Below are 16,768 nucleotides of genomic sequence, written 5' to 3' on the forward strand. Positions count from 1 at the left end.
ATTAATGAACATAATTTCTTTTAAATAAAGGATAACATAGAGAATGCCCTTTTTCTTTCATAATTTCAAATGGGAAGAGTTACATAAGAGTGGAAAGCTATGACAATATTTAGGAAAGTTTCAAGTCATCCCCCTAATGTAAGTTAGCTTCCAAATGCCATGGGTCCAATCCATTGCATTGGGATGTAAGTATGTCATGACTAACTGAAGTCCTAGTGGTGGCCAGTGCAGTTGGGCATACCAGCCATGCCCATCTAAGAATTGCCTGCTCTGGCCATGGTCATGAGTACCTTGGTCACATCCTGCTGGGGTTGCTGCAATGAGCTCTTTGTGTGGCTGCCTCCTGAATCTGATCAGAAACTTCCACTGGTCCAGAATGCTGTGGCCAAACTGTTGAATGGGGCCTTTTGCAGGCAGTATGCAACTCCTTTGTTACATCATCTTCACTAGCTATCAGGCTGTTACCAAGCTACATGCAAAGTGTGAATTATGACCTATAAAGCTCTGTATGGCTTGAAAGCAGGCTACCTGAAAGAAAGCCCTCTCCAGCATCAGCCTGCCTGATCAGTGAAATGTTCTGAAGGGGAATTTCTTTGAAGACCACCACCTTCATAGGTGGCCACCCAAGTGAAGGCCTTTCTGATGTCTGCCCCCAGCATATGGGGCTTCCTCCCAAGGAAGACCAGGGTCACTGCCTCTGTGCTAGCTGGTAAAGACTGCTTTATTCCAGAAGGCCTTTGGTCTGTAAGTGGATCTGTCAGGTTGGGTACTTTTATATCTTTTCTGTAATTGTCATTTGCATTTTATTTGAATGCTTTGTTTTTATTTAGATCTATTTTAATTAGGTATGTAAGCCTCCTTGGGTGCTGGGCTTTTTTTTTCTTTTTGGCAGAGTACAAATAAATAAATACATGAATGAAGCATTTCAATAGGTCTACTCTAGGTACAACAAAGTTTGGATCCAATTCTATGTTCCATAACCTAAGATCAATTACCCCTCTAGGGTATCCTAGAGGAGCAAAATATTCTATTTCATATGACAGGGAAATGTGGAGGTCATTGTGGTAAGTTCTCTGTCAACATAAGGAAGGGAGAAGGGATTGAGATGTTCTAGTTATATATTAGATTCATGGATAATTTAGTTATCAAATTGGTAAATGCAGTGATCTACAAATGGGTTGGCACGCTTATACATGGTATGAGAAGTGTAAGAAACATGGTTGTTTCTTAAATCATTACATTAAAATCATTAATGAAGAGAAGGGACTCCACATTTGCTTTCATTCAGCCACCCTGAAGCTAAAATCTCTGACAGATATAGTTGTGGCTGCCCAAGAGGAACCCAAGCAAGATCCGAGTCAGTCACAAGCCACTGATTCCAGACTTGATTGGGAAGAATCTCTTGCAGACAGTTGCTCTGGCCTGGAAAAATGGCAGGAGAGTGGACCAATTGCTATTTTTGTTGATGGGTGTGAGACTAACTGATTCCACTTTTGAAATACTCAGTAAAATTGGTGATGCTCTAGACAGCCACTATAATTTGAGTGCCTAGCTTAGTTAATTCGTGGCAAAAGGCTACGGCCATCACATTGCAGAATTTCTGTTGTGACTTTTCCTTTTAGTGCTCAGGTTAATGGGCTGTGTGATTGTGTGTGTAGAGGGGGGCAAAGTTGCACAAAATCTGTCAGTGTTGATTGTCAGTGTTGATGTGACCTGTCCATGCATAAGGCCTGAGCCAAAAGGGTATGCTAGGTTTGAGGTGCTTACTATTTTTTTTTCTTATACTTATGCTCCGTGTCTCATTTTAGAAGCCAAATAACTTGTTGCAACAAAGCACATATTTATAGGTGAGGAGTTTTTAAAATAGATTTTTACCTCATTCTAATCCCTTAAAGCGAACTGGCAGCGGCTTTCAGATTTTTTTTTTTTTTTAAAGATTTGAATTACTTCCCTTCCCCCTCCGCATTTTACCTTTTCAGTTTTATTCTGGACATGCTCTGTTTTCTTTTTATACGGATTGGTGTGGAGTGACATGCAATTTCATATCAGAATGTTTATTTTACCTCTATAGTATTTATCTCCTGGGTGTAACTGGCATAGAAATTGGAGAACTACTCCTTTAGGCAGAGCTGCATACATGTTTATTTGCTACCAAGAGGAAGGGATGGTGTCCAACTCCTTTTTAATAGAAAATAATTCATTGGATGAATATTAAAATTTGCACTACTATAAAAGTTCTAAAGTAGATAGGCAGGCAGATAGATGCAAATCTGATAGAAATACAAAGACTCCATTTTTATTTGGTATATTATTTCTATTTTTTTTCCTATTTATATCCTGCCTTTTTCCTACAAAGGGCTCAAGGCAGCTTACATCATTCTCCTCCTCCATCTTATCTCCACAACAACCACCCTGTGAGGTAGGTTGGGCTGAGAGTCTGTGACTGGCCCAAAGTCACCCAGTTGGCTCCATGGCTGAGCGGGGACTCGAACCCAGATCGTCTGAGTCCCAGTCCCATGCTCTTAACCACTACACCACACTGGCTCCGTATTTGCAGGTCATGTGTATAAACAGTTATCTAGGCACCTCACAAATATTTTAAAAGAAAATAATACAGTCGAACCTCAACTTTTGGGGGTTTAACTTTCAATTTGATTATTCAGGAGTTTGCCATCAATAATTAAATGGGATTTTTTGGGGAGTTTTGTGGCTTATTGCAGCCTGCCACTCCATAGACAGCCCCCTGCAGAATGCTCCCCTTCCCAGTCGCCACTGCAGCCAGCCTGGAATGAGGCGCTGCCCCCTGGAGAGTGTGGGGTGGGTACCAGACTTGGGACCAGGCATGCAGTCGTGTGCAAGGCTTATGATGCAATGCAAGACAAGCTCCGCTGCAGTGGGCCCCACTCCAGAGCATCTGGTCTTGTTTTAAACCAAAGGTTATTCAAATTGCAAAAGACATAAACTGTAATGCAGCTACCAGTACATGTGTAGTCAACAGTATTAAGAGTTAAGGTTTGCAGGGGCCTAGAGATAATCATGGTTTTTCCACTTTCACAAGTTTCTGAGTCCCTAATCTCCACAAATGTGGAGGGCTGACTGTAATATAATTAAATACAAATAAAGATCTAAAAAGAAAACAGTATAAAACCTATGCAATAAAAATATAAAAGAATGCCAACGTGACGGGATACGCTAAAAATTACTGTAAGCAGTCAAGGGATAAAACAAGAGTTAAAACCACTAACATATAATGGTGGCTAAAGCAACAAAGTTTTAAATGGCCTAGGAGAATGAGAAAATCTTTACTTGTTAACAGGAATAAAACAATGTTGGAGTCAGGCAATTTCTCTTGGGGAGAGTGTTCCTTAACTGAGGGGGTACCACCAAGAAGGTATCTTCAGTTACTCTCCTCCAAGGTTCAAAATGCCAGGAGCACTGAACCATGGCCTCTATAGCAGACCATGAAGGATACGGGGCATGTGGAGTGTAGGAGGTGTTTCAGCAGATACAAAGGCTCCAAGCCACTTAAAGCTGTATAGGTCAAAACAAACATTCTGAATTTGGCATAGAAAAAAGTTGGAACCAAATACATGTGACACAGACCTGGTGAAATAGATGGAGACTGCCTATTCCCTGCTAAAACATGCACTGCTCCTAGTTTGCACCAGCAGTAGTTTCTAGAACTTCGTTAAAGACAGCCCCATACCCAAGACATTACAGCAGTTCAAGTAGGTGATTACCACAATGTGGCTCCCTGCAGTCAAGTTATCAGTCTCCACTTAAGCTCACAGCTGGGATTCCAGCCTAAGCTGGTAAAAGGCTCTCTGTGCCACAGAGGTGGATTGTACCTTTAATGACAGTGATGGATCCAACAACCTACAAACCAGAGGACATGCCACCACCTCTAAAATAGGTCAAATCCAACTCATCTAGACTAAGGAACTGTCTATTAACAATGGCCTTCTATTGTCTGGATTGAATCTCAGTGCCTTAATCGGCATTCAGTCCATTACTGCACAAACACAATTTCATCTAGCTCCTAAGAGAAATAGGGTTGCGTTAATAAGACAATACACTTCAAAACCCCAAATAACTTCACTGAATGTATGTGCCAGCTATTTTAATCCTCAGATCTGCAAAGCCATTGAAAAATATAGAGCCTGTGAAAGATACTATTTTAGCTGTATATCCTTATTCTTGTGCTACGAGTTGTTTAGCTGGTTTGTACATCAGACATCATGGTATCTTTAGAACAAGTTCATAGGCTCAAATTGCCTGTCTAAAGCAGCAAGATACTGTGCTACGGTTGACCTGTGCAGCTTGTGGCTCATCAAGCTGAATGAAACCTTCCTCCCTCCCTCCCTCTCTTTTTCAGGCAACCTTTGGCCCAGTAAGTCATGTTAAATTAACACTCTGTTTTATGTGATTGTATTCCTTTTTATTTTCTATTTTCTACTGTTATCCTGTGAGCCACAGGCATGCGCCACAGGCATATAATTAAAAGTAATAAAATAATAGGTATGTTGTGTGAGCTTAGCCTAAGCATTGTTGACATGTTTGCTATCCTGTTCCCCTCAAAGACGCTAGGCAGGCATGGATCTTCTGAGGCAGCACGCTCCAGACACGGCATGTGAATGCACACTGTGTCAATGGGGGCACGCGACAGAGCTTGAAAGATCATATAAGCCTGTGCTGCCCGAGTCAGAACTTTGCGTCCATTTGCTGCATCCACCTGGTACACAACACAGGATGAGATGGTCACTGAGTAGAATTTGGACTGAGTAGAATTTGGTTTGCTCTACAAGCAAACTGGCTCACATTTGCAGGGTATGTGTTGCTTTTGCTTTTGGCATTCTGAACTTGATCTGCTGCTGCTTTCTTTAGGATAAGCGGCAAATGTGTCTGTTGCTCACAACTGACAACATTCTGCAGGAAAAAGAGATTTGGGGAGCACATGGGGACCCTGTCAAGGTGATGGGAATTTGCTGCTCAGGGCTGTGGGGCCCGTGGATCAGAGCACTGATTCCCTTTAAGGGCCAATCTCAGCCATCTGGAGCTGTGGAGCCCTGAGGAGTTAGCAATCCAGAAAAGCCTCTCCCAGCACTTGGGAGTGATGGCCACTGGGAAGAATATAGGAATTAGGCAACCTCAGCTCACTGTTGGATTAGATTTGCTCTATTTCAAGCAAGTTTGAACCAGCAGGCAAATGTCTGAGTGGCGAAAAGCCACACTCATGTTTAGTTCTTTGAGAGCTTGTATTTAATTCTGGCCCTTGTTTGCGCATTATTATGTTTCTCTTCTTATTATTCTAGGTGTGGGCACAAATGACTGTCCAGTATTTTCCTTGTAAACTTTCAAGGAAGGAGATTCCACAGCTTCCTGGGGAGGGGGAGAGGGAGGTAGACACATTTTGATGGGAAAACATTTTCCCATTCATATAAACAATGGAGAGAGCTGTAGCCAACTGAGAGCGCAGTCGAACCACAAACATTTAAAACCTGTGCTTTGCTTCCCCTAGTTTTCTTCTTTTTTGAAGTATAATGTGTAATATAGTCATAAATTCCCCTTTTGCCTCCAGCCAGTTGTATTCACTCTTATGCATCATGACCTTGGTTGCTGCTTCTTAGATGTACCATACTTCCTCTGTTTGGAACACAGGATGAGCCCCCACTGCCCCCACTGATAGTATTGCTAGTACTTCTAGGTAGTACATCTACCTAGACTCAGATACCAAACACCCATCCAAGGAGAGAGCCAGTTACTGTACTAGCAGTAAAGTTAAACGGAGTAAGTAGGGTCTTGGGAACTTGTTTTGGGGGCACAGACTGGGAGGGCTCTATGAAACTGTGGAATACTTAAGACATATAAAGAAATGCTCAGTGTCGAGAACAGCTCACGACGTTTCTCAAACTTTCTAGTTGTAGGGGTTTTTTCCCCTCACCCACTAGCATGGCAAGAATGGCACGTTGAGCAAGGAAATCCTTGCACGCTGCAGAGGAAAGGTTCTAGGTGCCATCACAGTATCTGCGCTGGATCTGGGAGGGGGCAGTCACCCTACACAGCAGGCAATTTACACACACAGAAAAAAATGCCTCTGGGGGGATGCCCCTTCTCCCCTTGGGCGAGATAACTCCTCTGACTGCTCTGTCTGCTGTGCAGGTGCTGATGGTTCACAGGCAAATTTAGGACCCCTGCCTCTCTTATGATTGCTCTAAATCCATGTTGGACTTGTACTGCGTTGCCCTTCAGGTACAGGGCTGCCCTCTCTAAAGTAGAAGACATGGCCACACTAGTATGCAAGTTCCTGTCCGGGCCTGTTGGGCTTCCATAGCACAGCAGATAAGTTGAAATGCATCTTAGAGCAAACTCTCCTTTAGTTGAGTATGTTAGGATGGGTCAGTAGTAGGAAAGTTGTTCTTCAGAGAAACTTTCCTGTCATTACTGATTTTTCTTCCTGAGGGACACCAGGTCCTTTGGAATAGTTTACAAATCCACTACTTTAGGGCAGGTGGAAGGACATGATTTATTTAGCATTGATGTGTATATATGTGACCCTGCAAATTGTAGCCTTCCTTGAACTGCCTAGAGTTCAACCCTTTTTGACCTGGCCGGCTGCAGCTGGAGGATTGAGAGGCTCTGTGGAGGCTGCATGAAAGGAGAAGGAAAGTTTTCCAAGAAGTCTGTCAGGACAGAAAAGGAATCATGAAGGAACCAGTAAAAAGTGAGTCACTTTTGCCGAAACGCCTTGCCACTCTTGATGAACTAGCTTGGGCCATCACCTGTGCCAGATCCCCCACTGATGGCCAAGTGGCACAGCTGAATGACCACCATGCAAGGGCTCACAATCATGGCAGGGGGAGATGAGTCGAGCTGGTCCTGCCATGGATGTTCTGAGACATCTACAGGAGGACCAAGGAGGAAGGGGAAGGGAACAACCCATGGTGAGCCTGATTATCTGTCAGTTGCCTTGTGGATTGCTGCATGAGCAGCCCACCTTACGAAGCTTATTCACAAGGGAAGAGGGGGTTTGGTTTTATTTTTACATATGATTTATTGTGAATTTCAATCCAGGCAGCAACAAGGGAAATACAATAATAACATTAAATACTGCAATTTCCTTACACAAGATTTAAGTACCTCTATTGCAATGAATGGGACTGCAGGTGGCGCAGTAGTTTAAACTGCTGTGCTGCTGGGCTGGTTGATTGAAAGGTTGCCGGTTCGAATCTGCACAACAGGGTGAGTTCCCGTTGCTCCATCCCAGCTCCTGCCAACCTTGCAGTTCGAAAGCATGCAAATGCAGGTAGATAAAAAGGTACCACTTCAGTGGGCAGGTAACAGCGTTCTGTGCACTGCGGTGTTTAGTCATGCCGGCCACATGACCACAGAGACTGTCTATGGACAAACGCTGGCTCCCTCGGCTAGGAAACGGAGATGAGCACCACCCCCTAGAGTCAGGCATGACTGGACTTAATGTCAAGGGAAAACCTTTACCTTTACCTTTATTGCAATGAAGACACACATATTATGTATTCCTGCTGCAAGATATGCTACTGCTATTGAATGCAATTATGGATAGACTTGACCAAAGGCAACCCAATTAGCAGTTTGTAATTATGCCCGAAAATCAAAAGTTTCATCAACTCCTCCATCCATTCTGTTTTTGGAGGCAACCACTTCTCCTCTCAATGTTGTAATATTGATCTGTTTGCTGTTAAAAAGGTGCCGCTAATCCATTTACATTATCTGAATGATTACTTCTTCCTTAAAGGAAGTAACCACAGAGCACTACCAGAACATATGCATAAGAGAAATATCACTTAGGTTATCTCCAACATCTGGCTGATTGAATTAACTCCCTATTGAAAAGATGCTGTGGCACCCAAACAATTTTTGCTGAATTTAACATAACCTATGATCCACTGCACATTTTGATATAGATGCAAACAGATTGCTCCACCGAGTGGATAAAACAAGGTGATCCAATTCATTATTCAATTCTTGCTTAAAACCCTGTGTATCATATTCGTTTGGCAGCAGTAGAGATTTATGAATATGAATTGTAGGCTGGAGTAGCTGTGCAGCCTCAATCAATACTTCCAGTAACAAAGGAGATTAGATGAGGTAAAACTGAGAGGAGCAAACTTAGATTCTAACAGATAGAAACATAGAAAACAGAGCAAGTCAGAAGGGGTCTCCCGGACCATCTAGTCTGACTTCCAGCACCAGCCGGCTCCGCTCACGACATGCCCACCATGTGGGCGTCCAGCCTATCCTTGAACACCCGCACCGATGGGGCCTCAACGACCTCTCGTGGAAGCCCATTCCACACCCTCGGGGTCCTGACTGTCAGGAAGTGCTTCCTGGCATCCAAATGGGACCTTGGCTCTCTGAGCTTTGCTCCATTGGAGCGTGTCCTGCCTTCCTCTGCAGGGGAGAACAGGCGTCTACCCATCTCCATGTGACATCCCCTCACATACCTGTATGTTGCCAACACATCCCCTCGGAGTCTCCTCTTCTCCAGGCTGAAGAGACCCAGTTCCCTCAGTCTCTCCTCATACCCCATCCCCTGCAAACCGGCCACCAACCTTGTGGCCCTATGCTACACTGCCTCTAACCTGGCTATATCCTTTCTGTGATGAGGGGCCCAAAACTGAACACAATACTCCAGTTGCGGGCGCACTAGAGTCATGTAGAATGGAAGTAATGCCTCTCTTGATCTAGAAGCCACACTTCTAGCTATGCAACCAAGGGTGGCGTTCGCCCTCTTGACCACCGCATCACACTGCTGACTCATGTTTAGCCTGCAGTCAACCAGCACCCCGAGGTCCCTTTCACAAGTGCTGCTCTCCAGCCACTTGTCACCTAACCTGTACTTATGACAGCTATTCCTATGCCCCAAGTGCAAGACCTTGCACTTATCCACATTGAACGCCATCCTGTTGTCTCCTGCCCACTTTCATAGTCCAGATCCTTTTGGATCTGAAGTACCTGCTCCTCAGTTGTGGCCACTGCTCCAGTTTTAGTGTTGTCTGCGAATTTGATCAGCAGACTGTTCACCCCTTCTTCCATGTCGTTAATGAAAAGATTAAACAGGATCGGCCCCAGGACAGAGCCCTGGAGGACCCCACTTGTCACTGGCCGCCATCCCCGTGATTCCCCACTAATGGTTACCCTCTGCTTTTGGTCAGTCAACCATGCCCTAATCCATCGGACAGTGCTTTGGCATATCCCAAAACTCCTCAGTTTCTCAACCAGGATATCATGGGGCACTTTGTCAAAGGCCTTGCTGAAATCCAGGTATACCACATCCACTGCATCCCCTCCATCTAGCCATCTCGAAACCTTGTCGTAGAATTGCACAAGGTTTGTCTGGCAGGACCTGTTTTTGCGGAAGCCATGTTGTGTGGCTGTCAGCCTCCCTTCCCTATCTAGCATCACTAGATCTCTCTCTATTATGAGCCTTTCCATTGTTTTTTCTACAATGGACGTAAGGCTAACTGGTCTGTAATTCCCCATGTCCTTTCTACTACCCTTTTTGAAAATTGGGACCACTGATGCCACCCTCCAGTCCTCTGAAACTTCACCCGTTCTCCATGAGGTCGCAAAAATGGAGGCCAGTGGGAGTGAGAGAACCCCTGCCAACTCTCTAAGTACCCTCGGGTGTAACCCGTCAGGGCCTGGTGCCTTTGTAATGTCCAATGACCTGAGAAGCCCCTCTACTTCAAGGGGGGTGACTCTAATCTGTGCCCCTAAGTCCCCAGCCTCATCTAATCTCCTATGTGGATAGCCCCTGTCCTGCTTTGGGGAGAACACAGAGGCAAAATAGTCATTTAGCATCTGTGCCTGTTCCCTCATATCAGTCACTGGATCTCCTTCCTCCTTATTTAGTGGTCCCACCACTTGTCTCCCCTTCCTCTTCCTATTTACATGCTGAAAGAAGCCCTTTTTGTTGCTCTTGATATTCTTGGCAAGTCTCAGCTCATAATCAGTCTTAGCCTTGTGAAGAATCCTTCTGCAACGGTCCTCCTCCTCCCGGTATACCCTTTTGTCTATTTCCCCCAGTACCCATTTCCTACGGAGGTTCCTCTTTCGTCTAATCCCTCTAACCACCTCCTTTCGCATGCATGGCGGCACTCTCCTCCGCCTCCCCACCTTACTGACTAGAGGTATCGTCAAGGTTTGCGCCTCCAAAACCTCCCTTTTGAGTGCTATCCACCCCTCCTCAACTCGCTTGCCTTCCAGTAACCTATCCCAGGAGACTTTCCCCAGTCTGGCCTTCAGTTGGCCAAAGCTGGCCCTCTTGAAGTCCCAGCTTCTAGTGCTCGACCTGCTGCCCATCCGCAGTCCCCTGATCTAAAAGCAAAGGATGGAGTGATCACTGGCATCCAGAGCTCACCTAATCTGTACTTCATCTATCAGCCCCGCATGGATTGCCATTCAGCTGACACTGATAAATTATATTTGGCATGCAAAACAGAATGGCAGGAAGTCATCACTGGGACTTGTAAGCAGATCTAAAGTAAAAATCAGTCTGTCTGTCCAAGGCCACCAAGCAAATGTTTTCTTTCCTATTTCTAAGTCCAGATTTCTCCATTTATTTTACATGTGGAAATAAATCAAACTGCAATTGACATGAAACTATGTGCAACAGCTCTCTTACTGCCAGAACTGTAGGAGTCACCCTCTCTGTTTCAGTATGCCAAGAACCCAATGCAATCCATTTGGGAAGAGGATGGAAGCATGAAGATTCCAAAAGTGACAGGGAGAAAAGTGCAACCAGTGTGGAAAAGATGGACATTTAGGACAAGTCAACAAATGGTCCCAATCTTATAAAGAGACAGTGAGGAAGCCAAATCTACCCTCTCTAATCAAAAGGTGCATGCTTCTTCATAGATATTCATAGTGGAATGGGACACCATAGGAATTTAACAAAGCATTACATTTTTGAAAATATATGCCAGGTATAAGTAGAGGAATACTTGCATGGACAATTCAAGGCATTACATTTAATTTAAGTACATTCCCCTATCCCAGACATTTAACTTTGGAGCTGTCCCTCTACCGATGTCCTATGAGTTCTCATTAATCAGCTTACTTATCTCTAGGGACAAGTATTCCTAAACAAGGAACAAACTCCGGGCAGCGTCTGAGTTGCCAGGGGCCTAGCACACTTGGGGGTATCATATCTCCAAGTGACATCAGTTCAGGCTTTGAACAGTCCATAGAATAGCCAGGTGGGCCGTTGTGATGTGAGAACCTGTCCAGTGGCTCCAAATAACATCCAGGGATAGCCAGGCAATTCTTGAGCAAAACAAAGTGAACTGAACTCCTGTACAGCTGCAGAACCACAGATCATTATCTGTGGGGAGTCCCAGAGTAATCCATCTACTCTGAAACCACAGGCTCCTTGCCCTGACTTTGAGGCTTCCACTGACTAAATGGCCCCTTCTGGAACTTAAATTAAGAGTTGAGTTTTCTACCCAGGGCCTGCCGATCCAAATCCAGCATTCTATGCACCATACAACACTGGCCTTCTAATACTGAGGTGATAATTCTGCTGGTCTGCAATCTTGATAATTATTGCAACTAGAATTGCAAATTGCCTTAGGGTCTGATCTACAATTCATCAGCAGTGTATCTGAATACAAATGCAACTAAAACACAGGAACTTGATGTGTGTTTTATTTTACAGGGTTTTGTAAGTGGAGGAATGCTGGTTCCTGGTGTAGCCTTCCTCCAAAGACTTGCTAAAGTCAATCTGCCTTCTCACACCTTTTATGACTCATCACTGATACTCTCCTTTCTTCATTCTTCATCTGAGCCACCCTGAGGGAAACATCCATTCATCACCACTCCCCAGCTCCACCCCTACTTTAGGATACCCTCCTCATCCTCAAAGAACTCTGCCTAGTCTTAACTGACTAATATCAGCATGATTAGGCAGAGTGGGCACAATGTGCTCTAAATTAAGTGCTGAGCATGAAGAGAGGGGAGGTGTTGGTAAACCATTCCTTTGGTTCGAAGTGGGAAATTTGGATATGGGTGAAAGATTGAATGCAACCACCTCTTGCTTACCTTTGTCCTGCCACCTGTTCATAGAGATGCTGGCTGGGACTGTGGGACTATGGTACTCACAGCCGATGGTAGCTACCTTCAAAAATGAGGGGGAGAATCTTTCCATGGTTACATGGCCAAATCTCTTTGGCTTCATCACAAATTCCGAGTGAAAGCAGAAATGATACTTCTTGCCCCTACTGCCTTGCTTAATGCAAAGAATTGTGGCCAGGAACAGAAGAGAGCTCATAACTGTGGCACACATTTTGCCTGTTGTGGTCTAATAGAAAACCTATTAGGAGGATCCAAAATTGGCTGCTAAATCAGACACAAAGAGTGCTCATTAATTGCACCTTCTCGGATTGGAGAAATGTAATCAATGGGGTGCTGCAGGGTTCAGTCCGGGGCCCAGTGCTCTTCAATATCTTTATCAATGATTTAGATGAGGAAGTACAAGATTTGCAGATGATACAAAACTGGGTGGAATAGCAAACATCCTGAAAGACAGAATGAAGATCCAGGGCAATCTTGATAAACTTGAATGCTGGGCTGAAAGCAACAGAATGAGATTCAGTAGGGACAATTGCCAAGTACTACACCTAGCAAAAAGAAACCAGCTGCAGTGATACAAGATGGTGAATACGTGGCTCAACAGAGCTGAAAGGAAAAAGACTTCGGAGTAGTTGCGGACAAAAGGCTAAATATGAGCCAACAAAGTGATGCAGCCACAAAAAAGACAAATGCTGTTTTAGGATGCATTAATAGAAGTATTACTTCCAAATCATGAGAAGTAATAGTTTCCCTAGACTCTTCACTAGTAAGACCTTATCTAGAATACAGTGTTCAGTTCTGGGCACCAAGATTTCAGAAAGATGCAGAAAAATTGGAAAGGGTCCAGAAACAACAAAAATGATCCAGGGTTTGGAAACACCACCCTATGAGGAGAGACTGAGAGAACTGGGTATATTCAGCCTTGAGAAGAGAAGTCTGCAGGGGGCTATGATATCACTTTATAAGTACCTCAAAGTATCACACAGAGAAAAGTCAAGATCTCTTCTTGCTGATACCAGAGTGTAGGACACAGAATAATCAATTCAAGTTGTAACAACCCGGGTTCAGGCTAGATATCAGGAAAAGTTTCCTTACTGTCAGAACAATATGATAGAGGAACAAGTTGCCCAGAGAGGTTGTGAGCAATCCTACACTAGAGACATCCCAAAAGAAACTGGACAGCCATCTGAGTAGGATGGTGTAGATTGGTGTGCTGCAACAGCAGGGGGTTGAACATGATGGCTTTCTTGGTCCCTTCCAACTCAGCTATTCTATGATCTTATGATTCTATGAATAGTCATAACTGTTCAGCCTATAAATGGGCTGATGGAGGGAGTTGTAGGGGGGTCTGGCATGCACAGGCACCCCAGTGATGGGTGCAAGACTTAGAGCAGCAAAGCCAGCTGGTACTGGCTGCCGCCACTGAGAGGAAAACAAATTCAGACTTCTCATTTCCCCAAGCACTCTTGGCCTCCCGGGAACAACTGGCCAAGGAACCCTCCAGTTCTACCATCCTTGCCTGGCTGGAGATTCTGGAAGAATCTCATCTTTTGTCTGTGACTATCCAGTAATCACTCATCTCAAGCCCTGGATGAATTCTAGAAGATTCTTCATTGCTTTGGTACTTGGACAGTTTACAATTCAATATGTTTGCTAAGCAGAGGATCTTGGCCTTGAGGTGACTTCAGCCAGGATATCTGCATTGCAATGCCAGCATCCAGAAGACCTGTTTTTTAGCTTTAGCAGAGGCCTGAAACTGATTGCAAAAAGGGAAGTTTCCTTCCCTTGGATCTAGATAAGATGGAGGCAGTATAGTCTGGCGGATTGGGCCACTGACTGGGTGAGATGGAATTATTATAGTCTGGCTGAATGGGCCACTTCAGGCTGACCATAGCAAGGGTGATGACATGTATGTATTTATACACTTAATGCTGGCTCTAGATCATATTCCATGTACGAAATGTTTCCCATTATTTCCATTTAAGGGCTGGACTGGATAATTTGAAATGGCACTGAAGAAGATAAAAACTGTCTTGGGAAATCAGATGAGTCCCACCTAGTCAGTGTGGGTTGATCTTGTGCTAGGTCTTGATGAAGGAGAAGTGGGGTCAAATCTTTTCTCGGCCATGAAACTGTCTGGGTGGCTTCGGATATTTTAGCCAACCCTACTACACACAGGTATGTGCAGAGGATCTGTACAGGTGAACAACCTGCATGAAGAGTGATATTAAAATTTAGTTCATAGCCCACTTGGCGCCCCAGAAATGATCCTGTTGCAACTCCCAACTTTATCCTTCCCCTGGTGCTAATTTGCTTGTTCATAAGCCTACCTTAGCAGCTAAATTGTTGCTCAACACCTGGCTAATTACAGCTGTACTGGCAGGAATGCTCACATGCATGTTATTGTGGCTAACAGTGAGAGGCAGTGTGGTGTAGTGGTTAAGAGCTCAGGACTGGGACTTGGGTGATTCTAGTCCCCACTCAGTCATGGAGCCACCTGGGTGACTTTGAGCCAGTCACAGACTCTCAGCCCAACCTACCTCACAGGGTGGTTGTTGTGGGGATAAGATTGAGAGTAGCAGGAGGAGAATGATGTAAGCCACTTTGAATTTGTAAGAAAAAAGCATATAAAATCAAATAATAAATAAATAAATGTCAGACTATTCTCTATGGGTTGGATCCAGCCCAGGCTCAGTTAGTTCAGCTTCAATGCCACGGGAATGAGTAGGACAAGTGAGTCATGACCTAGTCCCCATTGAAATCAATGGATCTAAATTTCAGTGAACTTGAGCTAGATTCAACACCATGAATTTGTCTGTTCCTTTAAAAACGGCATTAAAGTTTGTGCCCAAAATGTTGCATGCCCATTGGTTTTGTGATTTGGTTCTTAGACACAATGGGATGCATTTCACATTCATGGTACAGAGGAAAACCTCCCAGGTTTTAGAAAAGTCATTTTAAAGGAGTTGCCCACTACTCACACAGGCACCCCCGTAGGAACTCTGCAGACAGCTGCTGGAGGAAGGACCTCTTTACCTCCTGCCCTTGAGTCAATCCCTGGACCATCCAAGGAGGTTATTATTTTGGGATGGCAGAATAAGGGAATAGACATAGCATTGTTGGCAAAAATAATCTTTACTATTCATCTACCCCAAGCAATGTTGCACACAGCAGCTGGATGCACGTTACCGCCCATGAACATTTTCATACCTACCATGTGGCTGATGTGGGGCAGGGGTGGAGACATCCTGGAAAGCAGAGTAAGTGAGAACAAATGTTCCAACCTTTTGGGCATCTGGTGTGGCATAATCAAGTATCAACTGCATTGATGATGCTTTTATGATTCAACGTGTTGGCAAGAGATGCAGACTGCTGTGGATGTGCATCTTTTATTCATGGCCATGGGCATGCACCATGCTTTTGCAGGCATGTTTGTTCATTAGCGATGCACTGGGCAGGCATGGGATGTTGCATTTGGAGCCTGAAGCACTATAATTTTTCCCTGAAAGGGGTCTGAGTAAGCTAAACACTGAATAGCTCATGTTTATAACTAGATGAAATGATTATATTTTAATTGTGTATTTCCAGGGATAAATTATTAAATTTATGGCTACAGTCAACAAGCCCCCCTTCCCTTGCATTAAAATTTTGAATCAAACAAATAGTAGCATTCATTGCTCATTTGAAAAATAGGAACACAATTATACTGTACAAATAGAAGAATCTCACTGTGACATACAGAAGGAGTACAGACAGGGATTTTTATGCTCCTTCCCAATTCCAGGACCCTTTACCCAGCCAAGCAAGCCTATTCAGACAGACCCTCAGTCCAAGTGGGAAATGAAAATATCTCCAGCATTAATCGCTGTGCCTCACTGGCCAAACCTCCCACCCACCCCCATGTTCCATGTAATCTCAGCATCAGTAGCATTTATTAGAATATTTGGATTAATTAAGTTGCTGCATATGCAAGATGATGGGTTAACTATGCAATATACAGACTTGCAGCAGTGGCTTCTATATGAAATTTTGTACCAAAGGGACACTTTCTCATCTGTTTCTTGAACAAGCTGATTTGTTTTGACTGTATTTCAGAGGTTAGCTGGAATTCTTTTTTGTGGGGGAAGGGTATCAAAGTGGCAACCACCTTGTTCCTGTTTTGACACAGCTTTTGAATTTTGAAAAGCACAAAAATGGCTACTCTGTTTGTTTTTAAGTGGCTGCCTCTGTAATGAGGCCTGTCATTACAGTAGGCAACGTTAAGTATTTACAGGAAAACACACCTTTGCAGAGTGGCTGGAGTAGCTTCATTTTATTTGGGAGCTGCAAATGTTAACTACCCCTCCAAAGAAGAGATACCAATAGAAGCAGGTTTGGTAAAAAAATATAGAGTGGGCCATTTAATGCAATCCTATTTTTAAACTGGAACTACTAGGGCAAAAAAGTGTTAATGTTTGCATTTTTTCTCTGATAATAATGCTGTGTGACCCTGCCCATTTAGGAGCTTTATTTGAATACAGATCCAAAGGTTCAAAGATCAGAAATTAAAAGTGCAATCCTATGCATGTTGAAACAGTACAAAGACTTGTTGATTCAGTTTGATTTATTCCTAAGAAAACATTGTTTTATTTTACTATATTTTCATCCTGCTTTTCAGATC

This window comes from Varanus komodoensis, unplaced genomic scaffold (assembly GCF_004798865.1).
Source record: "Varanus komodoensis strain SLA01 unplaced genomic scaffold, ASM479886v1 scaffold10, whole genome shotgun sequence".
Lineage (NCBI taxonomy): Eukaryota > Metazoa > Chordata > Lepidosauria > Squamata > Varanidae > Varanus > Varanus komodoensis.